Here is an 18,908-nt window from a genome sequence, read left to right as displayed (position 1 = left end):
TGAATCGTTGGTAAAAATTACAACGTATCCATCAACATTTCGCCCAAAGATGGAAGGACGAATACCGCAAGGAGCTACATCGTCGATACCAATGGCAGCACCCTCAGCGAGACATAAGTCAAGGCGATTTAGTACTCGTTCGGCAAGAAAATTTGCCACCAAACGCAATGGAGATTAGGAAGCGACTCCGCGTTCGAGTCGAGTTGACATTGCAACAACTAAGGGCGTCATAACGCGGCCCTTTGTAAAATTAGTAGTTTTGCCTGTATATAACAACTAGAAACTATATTTCTAATTTTTTCGTTGTGCAATTTTTAACTCATCTTCCATTTACAGAATGCCCAAACATAAAATTCGCTGTGTCAATTTGAGACCAAAAATTTACCCTCCACCAGATGACAAGAACTCTTTCAAAAATCGCTTAGGAAGAAACAGGAAGGTGACTGTCGAATCTGTGGTCTGGACCACCCTCTTAGAGCATGCTGCAAGTTTAGATCTATGGCAGTTCCTCAACGATATGACATCATTCGAAAATGTCGCTATTGCGAAAATTGTTTCGCTCTTTCGCATTGATTGGACAAATGCGAGAATAGCAAAAGACGTTTTCGATGTGGCCAAAAACACCATTCGATGCTCGACGAACTATCCCTTATAAGAGAAACTTCCAATAATGCTTCTACCGTTAATTCGACAACTGTTTTGCAACGTATTAAAACTTTACATCCAACGGTTGTAATCCAAATCAAAACTAATGAGGAATGGATAAATGTAAGGACTTTGATAAATCCGTACCAACCTACTAGTTTCATTGTCCCTTGGATGATAACCATATATGACTTTGAAGTGGAAGAAGTCAGCACTCAGCGTCTGTTTTTTATACCCTGCACCACCATTGTGGTATAGGGTATTCTCCATATGTCTCCATATGTGTGCAAAATTTCATAAAAATCGGTCCAGATTTAGATATAGCTCCCATATATATGTATCGCCCGATTTGCACTTAAATGGCCGTAGTAGCTACAATTTTCAAACGATCTGCACAAAATTTGGCACGGACTGTTTTGTTACTGATCTTAATATATTCATAAAAATCGGTTCAGATTTAGATATAGCTCCCATATATATCATTCATCCGATTTGGCTTTTTAAGGCTGTAGAAGCCACAATGTTGATCCTATTTTTACAAAATTTTGGATGAGGTGCTTTACTTGACGTCTCCATATGTGCGCAAAATTTCATAAAAATCAGTCCTAATTTAGATATAGACTTTTATGGCAGTCCTAATTTAGATATAGACGATATGGACTTTTATGGCGGTAAAAACCACAATTTTGGTCACATTTTAATGACACCTACTGGGACGTCAATCTCTATTTGACGCCCCAGTATGTGTCATTAAAATTGGAACAGGTTTCAATATAATTCCCATATAATCTTTTATCCGATATGGCCTTTTAAAGATGTGGAAATCCAAATCTATTGTCCTATGGTAGGAAAATCTTACAAGGTTCTAAATTGCTATTTCAATTGGTATCCAAATTAAAGTCTGACTAGGTTTCGAGATAAGTTCTACATATAAAAAGTACTTGCACTAGGTGGTGTATGGTATTATATAGTCGGCACCGCCCGACTTTTGCCTTTCCTTACAGGGTCGATAATGGGCGCAAATAACATCCAATTTGGCTAAAATTTTGCGTGAAGTGTTTTGAGTTTGTCAGTCACTAACTGAGCCAAGTATGGTATAAAGCGGTCCTCAACCTGATATAGTTCACATATAAACAGATCTCACGATCATAATTTTTGAGCCTGTAGAGGGAGCAATTCCTATCCGATTTGGCTCAAAATTTGGGCAACGACTTCTTGTATGACCTTTAACATACGTGTTAAATATTGTCCGAATCGGTCTTAAACTTGATATAGCTCCCATATAAACAAATCTCCCGACTTTACTTGAGTTTCTATTGGGCGCAATTCTTATCCGATTTGGCGTAAATTTTGCACAATAAATTTTATTTTGGTCTCCAACATAAATTATGCCCCCATAGCAGCTATATCGAAATATGGTCCGATTTGGACCACATTCGACATGGACATTAAGTGATCTAATAAGTACAAGTCATTGGTCAATCTTGTAGAACAAAATGTTAGTATTTTTGGTAGCTATGTCCAAATATAAACTGATCTGAACCATATACGACACGAATATCGTAAAGCCTAACTGTATCAAATTTCAGCGAAATCGGATTATAAATGCGCCTTTTATCTATATGTCAACTATACCCAAATCAGAACTGATCTGGTCCAAATTGAGGAAGGATGTCGAGGGGCCTATCACAACTCACTGTCCCGAATTTCGGCGAAATCGGACAATATATGCGCCTTTTATCTATATGTCAGCTATACCCAAATCAGAACGGATCTGGTCCAAATTGAAGAAGGATGTCGAAGGGCCTATCACAACTCACTGTCCCGAGTTTCGGCGAAATCGGACAATATATGCGCCTTTTATGGGCCCAAGACCTTAAATCGAGAGATCGGTCCATATGGCAGCTATACCCAATTCTGGACCGATCTGAGCCAATTTGAAGATGGATGTCGAAGAGAATCACTTAACTCACTGTCCCAAATTTTGGCAAAATCAGACAATAAATGCGCCTTTTATGTGCCCAAGACTTGAGAAATCGGTTTATATGACAACTGTATCCAAATTTGGACCAATCGGGGCCAAATTGAAGTTGAATGTCGTTCGTTCCCAAACAATACAAACATTTAAGTGGCATCTTTTTTCTTTATTTTATAAAAATGAAATTGTTGGGCTTTGTTTGTTTGTCTGTTCCGTATAGACTCAATCCATCTCCATCAACGTCTGTTCCCAGGTTAGGAGCGGCTGGAGGCGAGCGTCGAATCTTGGAGCAAGCGGCTCGCCACAACGAGGAATACATGCGCAATCCCACAAACCCATGCGGTTGGGGTGCTGGGACAGTAACCCGTCCACGGAAAACAGAGAGACACAAAGGAATAGTAAAAACGAACCCTCCCAACGTTGACGACCCTGAATGTCCGCACTCTGGAATGTCTGCACCTGGAATGCCCACACTCTTTACAGTGAAGGTGCAGTATACGCTTTGGCGGATGTATTAGAGAATTACAATGCAGATATTACCGCCTTATAGGATGTGCGATGGACTGGGAATGGCGTCACTACAACACCAAACGGTGGCGAACTATACTATAGCTGCCATAACACGAGGCATGAATTTGTCTGTGGATTTGTGGTTAGTCGGAGACTGAAACACCTTGTCTCCAGCTTTACTCCGGTGGATGAGAGGCTAGCCACAATCCGCATGAATGCCAAATTATTCAACATCAGCCTTATTTGTGCCCATGCCCCGACGAAAGACAAGGACGAGCAGACCAAGGATATTTTCTAAGAGCGCCTAGAGAGAGAATATGACCGCTGCCCCGTCCATGATATTAAAATCGTTCTGGGAGATTTTAATTCGAAGATAGGGAAGGAAGACATTTTTGGTCCAACAGTCGGAAAGTTTAACCTCCACGAGATAACGTCTAGTAATGGGTTGTGGCTGATTGATTTCGCCGCGGCAAAAAACATGGTAGTTAGTAGCACCAGATTTCAACATAAAAATATTCACAAAGCCACATGGCTGTCACCCGATCAAGACACGAGGAACCACATTGATCACGTTGTAATACATGGAAGGCATTCATCCAGCGTCTTAGATATACGATCGATCCGTGGAGTGAATATAGATTCGGATCATTACCTTGTTGCAGCAAAGGTTTGCACCCATTTGAACATGACCGTGCAGTGTCAGACTGCACGGAAGCTGGACATTGAATAGCTATAAGCACAACAAATGGCAACGGCATACTCCACTCAACTGGCTCCACTGCTTGATAAAAGCACTCCTTGTTCCGATGATATAATGGCGCCGTGACAAACTATTGCCCACTCCATGGACAAAGCCGCGAAATCCGTAATTGGGTACCGGAAGCCTCCTCCAAAGAAACCCATGGTACGACCAAGAGTGTTGAGATGCTACTGAATACATGATACTCTCGAGCGTACTATGTGAAAGATTAAAACCTAAAGTCAATGAGATAATTGGGCGACTTTAGATCTGGTAAATCCACCCTGGACCAGATATTCACACTGCTCCAAATCCTGGAAAAGGCCCGAGAAGGACAATTCAACACCTACCATCTTTTTGTTGACTATAAAGTCGCCTTCGATACTCCTTTACGTTTAAAGGTATTTCAAGCCATGTCTGAGTTTGGTATCCCTGCAAAAGTAATAAGACTCTGCAGGATGACTCTTGCTGATACGCGTTCCTCAGTAAGAATAGGAAAGAATCTCTCCGAACCATTTAATACCAAACGAGGTTTCAGACAAGGAGACAGCCCATCGTGTGATCTCTTTAATATCCTGTTGGAAAAGATTATACAAGATGCAGATGTGAATAGATATGGCACACTAATCACATGCTACTCGCCTATGCCGACGACATCGATATGATAGGTCGGTCACCGGAAGTAGTAACTGCAGCCGTTGAAAAAATCGGTTGTAAGCCTTGCTCGGTTGTGCAAGGCTTACAACCGAGAAGATAAAAAAAATTAAGAAAGTTGGGAACCACAACTTTGAGACAGTCAGTAACTTTATCTACCTTGGCACCGCCGTAACCGAAACGAATGACACCAGTTTTGAGATTAAGCGAAGAATAATTCTGGCAAACAGATGGTACTTTGGGCTAAGTAATATATGATATGTATGACGACGATAGCATAGTTACACGCATCAAAATAATATAGCTGCGTTGGCTAGGTCATGTTGTCAGAATGGATGAAGAAGCTCCAGCAAAGAAGTCTTTTGAACGCAAACACGGTGGTATACGCAAACCGGGAAAACCAAAAGCCCGATGTAAAGATCAAGTGGTGGGAGACACCTCGAAACTTGGTGTCAGAGATTTTTGAACGTTCGGCTAGTAAAACAAGTATTCCGTCGAAGCCAATTAAAGTAAAGTAAAGTAAGTACGGGCTAATGCTGGCAACATTTGTGAGATACTATGCCAAGTAAAGCTTTTCTCCAAAGAGGGTCGCACTGCGGCACGCCATTCGGACTCTGCTATAAAAAGGAGGCCCCTTATCATTGATCCTAAAACTTGAATCCGACTGCACTCATTGATATGTGAGAAGTTTTCCGCTTTTACTTAGTGGAATGTTCATGGGCAAAATTTATTGTTTGTTAGCAAGTACGTTGGTCACCGTCCGACCTACATACCCCTCAAACTGGACATATTTGTCGATTATGGCAAAAATGGGCGCAAATCTTATAAACTCCCCCTGAACCACACATATATACCGACTATAGCAATATGTAGCTCCAATGTGATTTTTGGGAATGGAGTATGAATCTGGTATCCACTTTTGGGGCAAAGAGTTTGCCTATTCCAATCCAGCACCAAATCCACGAGAATGAAGTAGTTCTAACATCCAAACTATAATGGGCGGACCCTCCCCTTACCCTATTTTAAAAAACGCCAGATCTCAGAGATGGGTGGGATACCTAAGAGGCCACCCATATCAATAGCCACCAGCAAAATGGAATATAAACAAATAATGACAATATGGGACTGAAATGAAAGGAATTTGAGACCAAAGCACGAATCTGATAGATGGGGATCCGCCTCACCATCCCCCATATCGCACATATTTACCGACCATAGCAATATACGGTTCCAATGAAAGGTATTTGGGAGAAGAGCACCAATTCACATCGGCGTGAAATATCCGAAAGGGAGTACCAGCACCCCCAAACAGGACTTATTTCCTGACGTGACCGTATAGGGCTCAGATAAAATAAAAGAGTGAAAGAAGGCGCAGCCAGCTGTCCAGCTAGTTTATTGTAAAAACATATACTGTAAACTACACCACTACTGTGGCAGTGAAAACAAGTGAAAGTGTGCTAAGTTCGGCCGGGCCGAATCTTATATACCCTCCACCATGAATCGCATTTGTCGAGTTCTTTTCCCAGCATCTCTTCTTAGGCAAAAAATGATATAAGAAAAGATTTGCTCTGCTATTAGAGCGATATTAAGATATAGTCCGGTTTGGACCACAATTAAATTATATTTATGTTGGAGACCTGTGTAAAATGTCAGCCAGTTCGAATAAGAATTTCGCTCTTTGTGGGCTCAAGAAGTAAAATAGAGAGATCGATTTATATGGGAGCTGTATCGGGCTATAGACCGATTCAGACCATAAAAAACACGTATGTTGATGGTCATGAGAGAATCCGTCGTACAAAATTTCAGGCAAATCGGATAATAATTGCGACCTCTAGAGGCTCAAGTAGTCAAGATCCCAGATCGGTTTATATGGCAGCTAAATCAGGTTATGAACCGACTTGTACTTTATTTGACATAGTTGTTGAAAGTAACAATAAAAAACGTCTTGCGAAATTTCAGCCAAATCGGATAAGAATTGCGCCCTTTAGAAGAAGTCAAGTCCCCAGATCTGTTTATATGACAGCTATATCAGGTTATGGACCGATTGCAACCATACTTGGCACAGATATTGGATATCATAACAAAACACTTCGTGCAAAAATCCATTCAAATCGGATAAGAATTGCGCACTCTAGAGGCTCAAGAAGTCAAGACCCAAGATCGGTTTATATGACAGCTATATCAGGTTATAGACCGATTAGAACCATACTTGGCACAGTTGTTGGGTATCATAACAAAACACGTCGTGCAAAATTTCATTTCAATCGGATAAGAATTGCGCACTCTAGAGGCTCAAGAAGTCAAGACCCAAGATCGGTTTATATGGCATCTATATCAGGTTATGGACCGATTAGAACCATACTTGGCACAGTTGTTGGGTATCATAACAAAACACGTCGTGCAAAATTTCATCCCAATCGGATAAGAATTGCGCACGCTAGAGGCTCAAGAAGTCAAGACCCAAGATCGTTTTATATGGCAGCTATATCAGGTTATGGACAGATTTAAACCATACTTGACACAGTTGTTGGATATCATAACAAAACACGTCGTGCAAAATTTCATTCCAATCGGATAAGAATTGCGCACTCTAGAGGCTCAAGAAGTCAAGACCCAAGATCGGTTTATATGGCAGCTATATCAAAACATGGACCGATATGGCCCATTTACAATACCAACCGACCTACACTAATAAGAAGTATTTGTGCAAAATTTCAAGCGGCTAGCTTTACTCCTTCGGAAGTTAGCGTGCTTTCGACAGACAGACGGACGGACGGACGGACAGACGGACGGACATGGCTAGATCGACATAAAATGTCGCGACGATCAAGAATATATATACTTTATGGGTTCTCAGACGAATATTTCGAGTAGTTACAAACAGAATGACGAAATTAGTATACCCCCCGTCTTATGGTGGAGGGTATAAAAAACAAGTAAAAGCGTGCTAAGTTCGGCCGGGCCGAATCTTATATACCCTCCACCATGGATCGCATTTGTCGAGTTCTTTTCCCGGCATCACTTCTTAGGCAAAAAAGATTTGCTCTGCTATTAGAGCGAGACCTGGAGACCTGTGTAAAATGTCAGCCAATTCGAATAAGAATTGCGCTCTTTGTGAGCTCAAAAAGTAAAATAAGGAGATCGATTTATATGGGAGCTGTATCGGGCTATGGACCGATTCAGAACATAATAAACACGTATGTTGATGGTCATGAAAGAATCCGTCGTACAAAATTTCAGACAAATCGGATAGAAATTGCGACCTCTAGAGGCTCAAGAAGTCAAGATCCCATATCGGTTTATATGGCAGCTATATCAGGTTATGAACCGACTTGTACTTTATTTGACACAGTTGTTGAAAGTAACAATAAAAAAAAAAACGTCTTGCGAAATTTCAGCCAAATCGGATAGGAATTGCGCCCTCTAGAAGCTCAAGAAGTTAAGTCCCCAGATCTGTTTATATGACAGCTATATCAGGTTATGAACCGATTTGAACCATACTTGGCACAGTTGTTGGATATCATAACGAAAGAATTGCGCCCTCTAGAGGCTCAAGAAGTCAAGACCCAAGATCGGTTTATATGACAGCTATATAAGGTTATGGAGCGATGTGAACCATACTTGGCACAGTTGTTGGATATCGTAACAAAACACGTCGTGCAAAATTTCATTCCAATCGGATAAGAATTGCGCACTCTAGAGGCTCAAGAAGTCAAGACCCCAGATCGGTTTATATGGCAGCTATATCAGGTTATGAACCGATTTGAACCATACTTGGCACAGTTGTTGGATATAATAACGAAACACGTCGTGCGAAATTTCATTCCAATCGGATAAGAATTGCGCTCTCTAGAGGCTCAAGAAGTCAAGACCCAAGATCGGTTTATATGGCAGCTATATCAGGTTATGGACCGATTTGAACCATACTTGGCACAGTTGTTGGGTATCATAATAAAACACGTCGTGCGAAATTTCATTCCAATCGGATAAGAATTGCGCACTCTAGAGGCTCAAGAAATCAAGACCCAAGATCGGTTTATATAGCAGCTATATCAAAACATGGACCGATATGGCCCATTTACAATACCAACCGACCTACACTAATAAGAAGTATTTGTGCAAAATTTCAAGCGGCTAGCATTACTCCTTCGGAAGTTAGCGTGCTTTCGACAGACAGACGGACGGACGGACGGACGGACGGACGGACGGACGGACGGACGAACGGACGGACGGACGGACGGACGGACAGACGGACGGACATGGCTAGATCGACATAAAATTTCACGACGATCAAGAATATATATACTTTATGGGGTCTCAGACGAATATTTCGAGTAGTTACAAACAGAATGACGAAATTAGTATACCCCCCATCTTATGGTGGAGGGTATAAAAACAAGTAAGAGCGTGCTAAGTTCGGCCGGGCCGAATCTTATATACCCTCCACCATGGAATGCATTTGTCGAGTTCTTTTCCCGGCATCTCTTCTTAGGCAAAAAAGGATATAAGAAAAGAGTTGCTCTGCTATTAAAACGATATCTAGAAATGGTCCGGTTCGGACCACAATTAAATTATATGTTGGAGACCTGTGTAAAATGTCATCCAATTCGTATAAAATTGCGCCCATTGGGGCTCACGAAGTAAAATAGAGAGAACGATTTATATGGGATCTGTATCGGGCTATAGACCGATTCAGACCATAATAAACAATTTTGTTGATGGTCATGAGAGGATCCATCGTACAAAATTTCAGGCATATCGGATAATAATTGCGACCTCTAGGGGTCAAGAAGCCAAGATCCCAGATCGGTTTATATGCCAGCTATATAAGGTTATGAACCGATTTGAACCTTATTTGACACAGTTGTTGAAAGTAAAAATAAAATACATCATGCAAAATTTCAGCCAAATCGGATAGGAATTGCGCCCTCTAGAAGCTCAAGAAGTCAAATCCCCAGATCTGTTTATATGACAGCTATATCAGGTTATGAACCGATTTCAACCATACTTGGCACAGTTGTTGAATATCATAACGAAATACTTCGTGCAAAAATTCATTCAAATCGGATAAGAATTGTGCCCTCTAGAGGCTCAAGAAGTCAAGACCTAAGATCGGTTTATATGGCAGCTATATCAGGTTATGGACCGATTTAAACCATACTTGGCACAGTTGTTGGGTATCATAACAAAACACGTCGTGCGAAATTTCATTCCAATCGGATAAGAATTGCGCACTCTAGAGGCTCAAGAAGTCAAGACCCAAGATCGGTTTATATATTTATATATGGCAGCTATATCAGGTTATGGACCGATTTGAACCATACTTGACACAGTTATTGGATATAATAACAAAACACGTCGTGCAAAATTTCATTTCAATCGGATAAGAATTGCGTACTCTAGAGGCTCAAGAAGTCAAGACCCAAGATCGGTTTATATGGCAGCTATATCAGGTTATGAACCGATTTGAACCATACTTGGCACAGTTGTTGGATATCATAACAAAACACGTCGTGCAAAATTTCATTCCAATCGGATAACAATTGCGCACGCTAGAGGCTCAAGAAGTCAAGACCCAAGATCGGTTTATATGGCAGCTATATCAGGTTATGGACCGATTTTAACTATACTTGGCACAATTGTTGGATATCATAGCAAAACACGTCGTGCAAAAATTCATTCCAATCGGATAAGAATTGCGCACTCTAGAGGCTCAAGAAGTAAAGACCCATGATCGGTTTGTATGGCAGCTATATCAAAACATTGACCGATATGGCCCATTTACAATACCAACCGACCTACGCTAATAAGAAGTATTTGTGCAAAATTTCAAGAGGCTAGCTTTACTCCTTCGGAAGTTAGCGTGCTTTCGACAGACAGACGGACGGACGGACGGACATGGCTAGATCGACATAAAATGTCACGACGATCAAGAATATATATACTTTATGGGGTCTCAGACGAATATTTCGAGTAGTTACAAACAGAATGACGAAATTAGTATACCCCCCATCTTATGGTGGAGGGTATAAAAACAAGTAAAAAGGCGTTAAGTTCGGCCGGGCCGAACTTTGGATACCCACCACCTCGTGTATATATGTAAACCACCTTTCATCAAAATCCGGTGAAAATTGCAGACCTTATGTCCCATAGCAGTTATATCGGAATATGATCCGATTTGGACCAAATACTAATAAGTATATGTCATTGTTAAATTATGTATAACAAAATATTGGTCTTTTTAGTAGCTACATCTAAAAATAAACCGATCTGAACCATATGCAATATGGATGTCGAAAAGCATAAGTCAATGTATCAAATTTCAGTTAATTCGGGTTATAAATGCGCCTGTTTTTGGAGCCAAGACTTTAAATCAATATATCGGTCTTTATGGCAGCTACATGCAAATCTTGATCGATCTAGACCAAATTGCAGAAATATTTGGAGGGGTCGGCATCATTGGACAAAAAATGCAACTTTTATGGGCAAAAAATATTAAATCGAGAGATCGGTCTATATGGCAGCCATATCCAAATCTGGACCGATCTGAGTGAAATTGAAGAAGGATGTCGAATTGCCCAACACAACTCACTGTCCCAAATTGCGGCGACATCGGACAATAAATGCGCTTTTTCTGGCCACAAAACCTAAAGCAGAGAGATCGGTCTATATGGCAGCTATATCCAAATCTGGACCGATCTGAGCCAAATTGATGAAGGATGTCGAGGGGCCTAACACAACTCACTGTCTCAAATTCCAGAAAAATCAGATAATAAATGTGGCTTTTATGGGCCTAAAACCCTAAATCGGAGGACCGGTCTATATGGCAGCTATATCCAAATCTGGACCGATCTGGACCAATTTGACGAAGGATGTCGAAAGGCCGCATACAACTCACTGTCCCAAATTTCAGCTAAATCGGATAATAAATGTGGCTTTTATGGGACTAAAACCCTAAATCGGTGGATCGGTCTATATGGCAGCTATATCCAAATCTGAACCGATCTAGACGCTTTTATTGGCCTAAGACCCCAAATCGGCGGATCGGTCTATATGGGGGCTATATCAAGATATAGTCCGATATAGCCCATCTTCGAACTTAACTTGCTTATGGACAAAAAAAATCTGTTCTATGTTTCAGCCCAATATCTCTATTTTTGAAGACTGTAGCGTGATTTCAACAGGCAGACGGACGGACATGTCTAGATCGTCTTAGATTTTTACGCTGATCAAGAATATATATACTTTATAGGGTCGGAAATGGATATTTCGATGAGTTGCAAACGGAATGACGAAATGAATAAACCCCATCCTTCGGTGGTGGGTATAAAAAAAGTTATATCCATCTGTACGGGTATCCTTTCTGTAACATTTAATTTTGTTCGGCTCCCAGGTTTTTATACCCTCCACCATAAGATGTGGGGTATACTAATTTCGTCATTCTGTTTGTAACTACTCGAAATATTCGTCTGAGACCCCATAAAGTATATATATTCTTGATCGTCGCGACATTTTATGTCGATCTAGCCATGTCCGTACGTCTGTCCGTCCGTCTGTCCGTCCGTCCGTCCGTCCGTCTGTCTGTCGAAAGCACGCTAACTTCCGAAGGAGTAAAGCTAGCCGCTTGAAATTTTGCACAAAAACTTCTTATTAGTGTAGGTCGGTTGGTATTGTAAATGGGCCATATCGATCCATGTTTTGATATAGCTGCCATATAAACCGATCTTGGGTCTTGACTTCTTGAGCCTCTAGAGTGCGCAATTCTTACCCGATTGGAATGAAATTTTGCACAACGTGTTTTGTTATGATTTCTAATAAATTTGCTAAGTATGGTTCTAATCGGCCTATAACCTGATATAGCTGCCATATAAACCGATCTTTGGTCTTGACTTCTTGAGCCTCTAGAGTGCGCAATTCTTATCCGATTGGAATGAAATTTTGCACGACGTGTTTTGTTATGATATCCAATAACTGTGCCAAGTATGGTTCAAATCGGTCCATAGCCTGATATAGCTGCCATATAAACCGATCTGGGATCTTGACTTCTTGAGCCTGTAGAGGTCGCAATTATTATCCGATTTGCCTGAAATTATGTACAACGGATCCTCTCATGACCATCAACATACGTGTTTATTATGATCTGAATCGGTCTATAGCCCGATACAGCTCCCATATAAATCGATCTCTCTATTTTACTTCTTGAGCTCCCAAAGGGCGCAATTCTTATTCGAATTGGCTGACATTTTACACAGGTCTCCAACATTTAATAATATAATAATAGCAGAGCAAATCTTTTCTTATATCCTTTTTTGACTAAGAAGAGATGCGGGGAGAAGAACTCGGCAAATGCGATCCATGGTGGAGGGTATGTAAGATTCGGCCCGGCCGAACTTAGCACGCTTTTACTTGTTTGTTTTAAAAATTTGGTCTGAAATTTATTTAAATCGAATTATGCTAGAGAATCTTATATATGAAAATCATTTTGTGTTTGTTTGTCGGTTTGTTTGTTGTTTTGTATATTTGTTTGTGTGTTCTTTATAGACTCAACAAGTAAAAGCGTGCTAAGTTCGGCCGGGCCGAATCTTATATACCCTCCACCATTGATCGCATTTGTCGAGTTCTATGCGCGGTATCTCTTTTTAGACAAACATAGAATATTGAATAAGAACTGTTATCCTATTGGAGCTATATCAAGTTATAGTCCGATTCGGACCATAAATGAATGCTGATTGACATTGTAGAAGTCATTGTGTAATATTTCAGTTCATTCGGATAAGAATTGCGCCTTGTAGGGGCTCGAGAAGCAAAATCGGGAGATAGGTTTATATAAGAGCTGTATCAAGCTATTGTACAAATCAAGCCGTTGTACAAAATTTCAGCCAAATCGGATGAGAATTGCGCCCTCTAGAGGTTCAAGAAGTCAAGATCCCAGATCGGTTTATATGGCAGCTATACCAGATTATGAACCGATTGAAATCATACTTAGCACAGTTGTTGAAAGTAATGCCAAAATACTACGTGTAAAATTTCAGTTAAATCGGACGATAATTGCGCCCTCTAGAGGCTCAAGAAATCAAGACCCCAGATCGGTTTATATGACAGCTATACCAGATTATGAACCGATTTGAACCATACTTGGCACAGTTGTTGGATATCGTAACAAAACACGTCGTGTAAAATTTCATTCCAATCGGATAATAATTGCGCACTCTAGGGGCTCAAGAAGTCAAGACCCAAGATCGGTTTATATGACAGCTATATCAGGTTATGAACCGATTGATCCATACTTGCCAAAATTGTTGGATATCATAACAAAATACGTCGTTCAAAATTTCATTCAAATCGGATAAGAATTGCGCACTCTAGAGGCTCAAGAATTCAAGACCCAAGATCGGTTTATATGGCAGCTATATCAGGTTATGAACCGATTTAGACCGTACTTGGCACAATTATTGGATATCATAACAAAATAAGTCGTGCAAAATTTCATCCCAATCGGATAAGAATTGCGCACTCTAGAGGCTAAAGAAGTCAAGACCCAAGGTCGGTTTATATGGCAGCTATATCAAAACATGGACCGATATGGCCCATTTACAATACCAACCGACCTACACTAATAAGAAGTATTTGTGGAAAATTTCAAGCGGCTAGCTTTACTCATTCGGAAGTTAGCGTGCTTTCGACAGACAGACGGACGGACGAACGCACAGACGGACGGACATGGCTAGATCGACATAAAATTTCGCGACGATCAAGAATATATATACTTTATGGGGTCTCAGACGAATATTTCGAGTAGTTACAAACATAATGACGAAATGAAATTACCACTGATGGTGCATAATAATCCCGTGGTGAAGTAGGGTACATCATTTTTTGATACCTGGGGTGGGGATGATGCGGAACCTCCCCTTACCCTAATTTTCAGAAAAGCAACATCTCAGTGATGGGTGGTGCGATTTAAGCGAAATTTTGTGTGCTCTTTTATAGTACCCTTAAAATCAAAATGTGGTATCGAAATTTCCTGGTATAGACCAATCACGACAACATGGGACTCAAATTAAAGATATTTGGAAGAAGTAAACGAATCTGATATTCAATTGTCGGACCAAGTGTTAGGGGGACCACTCCAACCTCCAAATCGGACATATTTACCGACCATGGCAATATGGGACTCAAATGAAAGGTGTTTGCGAGTAGAATACTAATCTGATATATACATGTGGAAACAAGTTTCTGTGGGTCCACCGCTTACCCAAAACACCCTCCAAACAGGACTTATTTGCTGACCATTGCAATATCGCACTAAGATAAAAGGTATTTGAGTGTAGAAGAAGACAAATTTACGACCATAGCAATATGGGTCTCAAATGAAAGGTCTTAGGGTGTAAAGAATCTGATATCAATATTCGAGAAAAAGTGTCTATGGGGCCACCCCACCCCCATAACACCACCCAAATGGGACGGATTTGCTCACCATGACAATTTGGGTATTAAAGGGAGTGGATCTAGATAGTGATAATTTTAGGCCAATGCCAATATGGGGTTCATATAAATGATATTTGAGAGTAGAGAACGATGCTGATATATTTTTAGGGCTAAGTGTTTGGGGGACCTTCACTAAAGGCTCTTTAATTGTCGAAAATACATATTCAATGCATAATTTTGTTCCATATGAAGTAAAAGAAGGCGCTGCGGAGCGGGCCCGGCTCAGCTTGTTCATTAGAAGAATGTCATACTTAAATATGCCTATGGAAAACCTTTCAGTAATTTATGCAGCTTTTCAAGTCGTCACCCTCCCCATTGCTTTGCAAATGAAGTCCGTAAACAAATAAAGTTTCCTTGAACTGTTTATTTTTATACCCTCCACCATAAGATGGGGGGTATACTAATTTCGTCATTCTGTTTGTAACTACTCGAAATATTCGTCTGAGACCCCATAAAGTATATATATTCTTGATCGTCGTGAAATTTTATGTCGATCTAGCCATGTCCGTCCGTCTGTCCGTCCGTCCGTCCGTCCGTCCGTCCGTCCGTCCGTCCGTCCGTCCGTCCGTCCGTCCGTCCGTCTGTCTGTCGAAAGCACGCTAACTTCCGAAGGAGTAATGCTAGCCGCTTGAAATTTTGCACAAATACTTCTTATTAGTGTAGGTCGGTTGGTATTGTAAATGGGCCATATCGGTCCATGTTTTGATATAGCTGCTATATAAACCGATCTTGGGTCTTGATTTCTTGAGCCTCTAGAGTGCGCAATTCTATTCCGATTGGAATGAAATTTCGCACGACGTGTTTTATTATGATACCCAACAACTGTGCCAAGTATGGTTCAAATCGGTCCATAACCTGATATAGCTGCCATATAAACCGATCTTGGGTCTTGACTTCTTGAGCCTCTAGAGAGCGCAATTCTTATCCGATTGGAATGAAATTTCGCACGACGTGTTTCGTTATTATATCCAACAACTGTGCCAAGTATGGTTCAAATCGGTTCATAACCTGATATAGCTGCCATATAAACCGATCTGGGGTCTTGACTTCTTGAGCCTCTAGAGTGCGCAATTCTTATCCGATTGGAATGAAATTTTGCACGACGTGTTTTGTTACGATATCCAACAACTGTGCCAAGTATGGTTCACATCGCTCCATAACCTTATATAGCTGTCATATAAACCGATCTTGGGTCTTGACTTCTTGAGCCTCTAGAGGGCGCAATTCTTTCGTTATGATATCCAACAACTGTGCCAAGTATGGTTCAAATCGGTTCATAACCTGATATAGCTGTCATATAAACAGATCTGGGGACTTAACTTCTTGAGCTTCTAGAGGGCGCAATTCCTATCCGATTTGGCTGAAATTTCGCAAGACGTTTTTTTTTTATTGTTACTTTCAACAACTGTGTCAAATAAAGTACAAGTCGGTTCATAACCTGATATAGCTGCCATATAAACCGATATGGGATCTTGACTTCTTGAGCCTCTAGAGGTCGCAATTTCTATCCGATTTGTCTGAAATTTTGTACGACGGATTCTTTCATGACCATCAACATACGTGTTTATTATGTTCTGAATCGGTCCATAGCCCGATACAGCTCCCATATAAATCGATCTCCTTATTTTACTTTTTGAGCTCACAAAGAGCGCAATTCTTATTCGAATTGGCTGACATTTTACACAGGTCTCCAGGTCTCGCTCTAATAGCAGAGCAAATCTTTTTTGCCTAAGAAGTGATGCCGGGAAAAGAACTCGACAAATGCGATCCATGGTGGAGGGTATATAAGATTCGGCCCGGCCGAACTTAGCACGCTTTTACTTGTTAGAATTGGAAGGCTTGGAATAAAGTGGAGTACAATCTTTAGTTAGGGACCTTCACTAAAGGCTCTTTAATTGTCGAAAATACATATTCAATGCATAATTTTGTTCCATATGAAGTAAAAGAAGGCGCTGCGGAGCGGGCCCGGCTCAGCTTGTTCATTAGAAGAATGTCATACTTAAATATGCCTATGGAAAACCTTTCAGTAATTTATGCAGCTTTTCAAGTCGTCACCCTCCCCATTGCTTTGCAAATGAAGTCCGTAAACAAATAAAGTTTCCTTGAACTGTTTATTTTTAGAATTGGAAGGCTTGGAATAAAGTGGAGTACAATCTTTAGTTAACAGTTACGTAATATTAAAGAAATATTGGGAGGGCTGCAGATTTCTCGCTACGCCAATGTATTTATGCCAATCACCATTTCTTTAATTGCAAGGATCTCCGCTTGATATACACTACAGTGGTCGGGATATCTTCTCTATATGACCAGTTCTAGTTCTTCAAAATACACCACAAAGCGAAACTGGTCGTCCAGTTTGGAATCAAAAATCTATGCAACTTCTGTTACCAGTGTTATTGTTGTTCCAATCGGATCTATCAGGAAAAGTAGTACCGCACTTATTATCAAAAAGTGGCTCAGTAATGTGTACTCACCACTGTCTTGGACATAGGTCATTGTATATATAGAAATTTCCCTTAACCTCACAGCAGTGGCCACAACACCATATAACATTATAGTTCTGACAACAGTAGTTTTGCACAATGCATTTCACTCGGCTTAAACTCCTAATTTTTTGCCAATGGCTGTCATAGGACACGGGTTGCCTTTACTGCACTTTCCAAAACAACCAGGTATTTTGCGCTTTCAATAAAGAGACAAGGAGACGGACGCCATTGTGGGGACTTGTATCTCCTGCTAAAATTAAAAACTTCCGTCTTAGGCAGTGAGTTCTATTCGATTTGATTTCTTTAAGGGCCAAAACAGAATGAGCGCATATAATTTTGTTTTTGAGCGATGCGTTGCAAAATGCAACTCTGGAACCAAATCCCACAAAAGCAACGAGCAAAAGTTAATGAATTTTTCAACTTTAGGGACTGAAATCGAGCGTCATCCTGTGTTGCTATGCGTGAAGTAGTGTTTCTTGCGTTAAAGTTAAAAATTGTTTAATTTTTGCGCATTGCTTTTGTCGGATTTGTTTGCAAAGTTAAATTTTTCATCGCAACGCTCAAAAACAAAGCTCAATGCGCTTATTCTGTTTTGGCCATCAGAGAATAAACAAGTAAAAAGGTGCTAAGTTCGGCCGGGCCGAACTTTGGATACCCACCACCTCGGGTATATATGTAAACCCCCTTTCGCCATAGTCCGGTGAAAAATGCATAATTTACGCCCCTATAGCAGCTATATCGAAATATGGTCCGATTCGGCACGGACATTGAGTGGTTTAATAAGTACAAGTCATTGTTTAATTTTGTGGAACAAAATATTGATGTTTTTGGTAGCTATATCCGAATATAGACCGATCTGAACCATATACGACACGGATGTCGAAAAGCCTAACGTAAGTCGTTGTGTAAAATCTCAGTGAAATCGGACAATAAATGCGCCTTGGGCCCATAGACCTTAACTCAAGAGATCGGTGCATATGGCAGCTATATCCAAATATAGACCGATCTGGGCCAAATTGCGGAATGATGTCAAAGGCCTTACGCAACTCACATTCCCGTATTTGGCGGCATCGGACATTAAATGTGCATTTTATGGGCCTAAGTCCTTAAATCGAGAGATCGGTCTATATGGCAGCTATATCCAAATCTGGACCGATCTGGACCAAATTGAAGAAGAATGTCGATTGTGTTAACTTACTGTCCCAGATTTTGGCAAAATCGGACAATAAATGCACCTTTTATGGGCTCAAGAACTTAAATCGAGAGATCGTTCTATATTATATATATCCAAATCTTAACCGATCTAAGCCAAACTGAAGAAGGGTATCGAGTGGCCTAATACAACTCACTGTCTAAAATTTCAGCAAAATAGGATAAAAAATGGGGCTTTTATGGGCCTAAGACCCTA

Source organism: Stomoxys calcitrans, chromosome 1 (genome assembly GCF_963082655.1).
Source record: "Stomoxys calcitrans chromosome 1, idStoCalc2.1, whole genome shotgun sequence".
In the NCBI taxonomy this organism is placed as follows: domain Eukaryota; kingdom Metazoa; phylum Arthropoda; class Insecta; order Diptera; family Muscidae; genus Stomoxys; species Stomoxys calcitrans.
Note: the sequence above shows the minus strand (reverse complement) of the source record.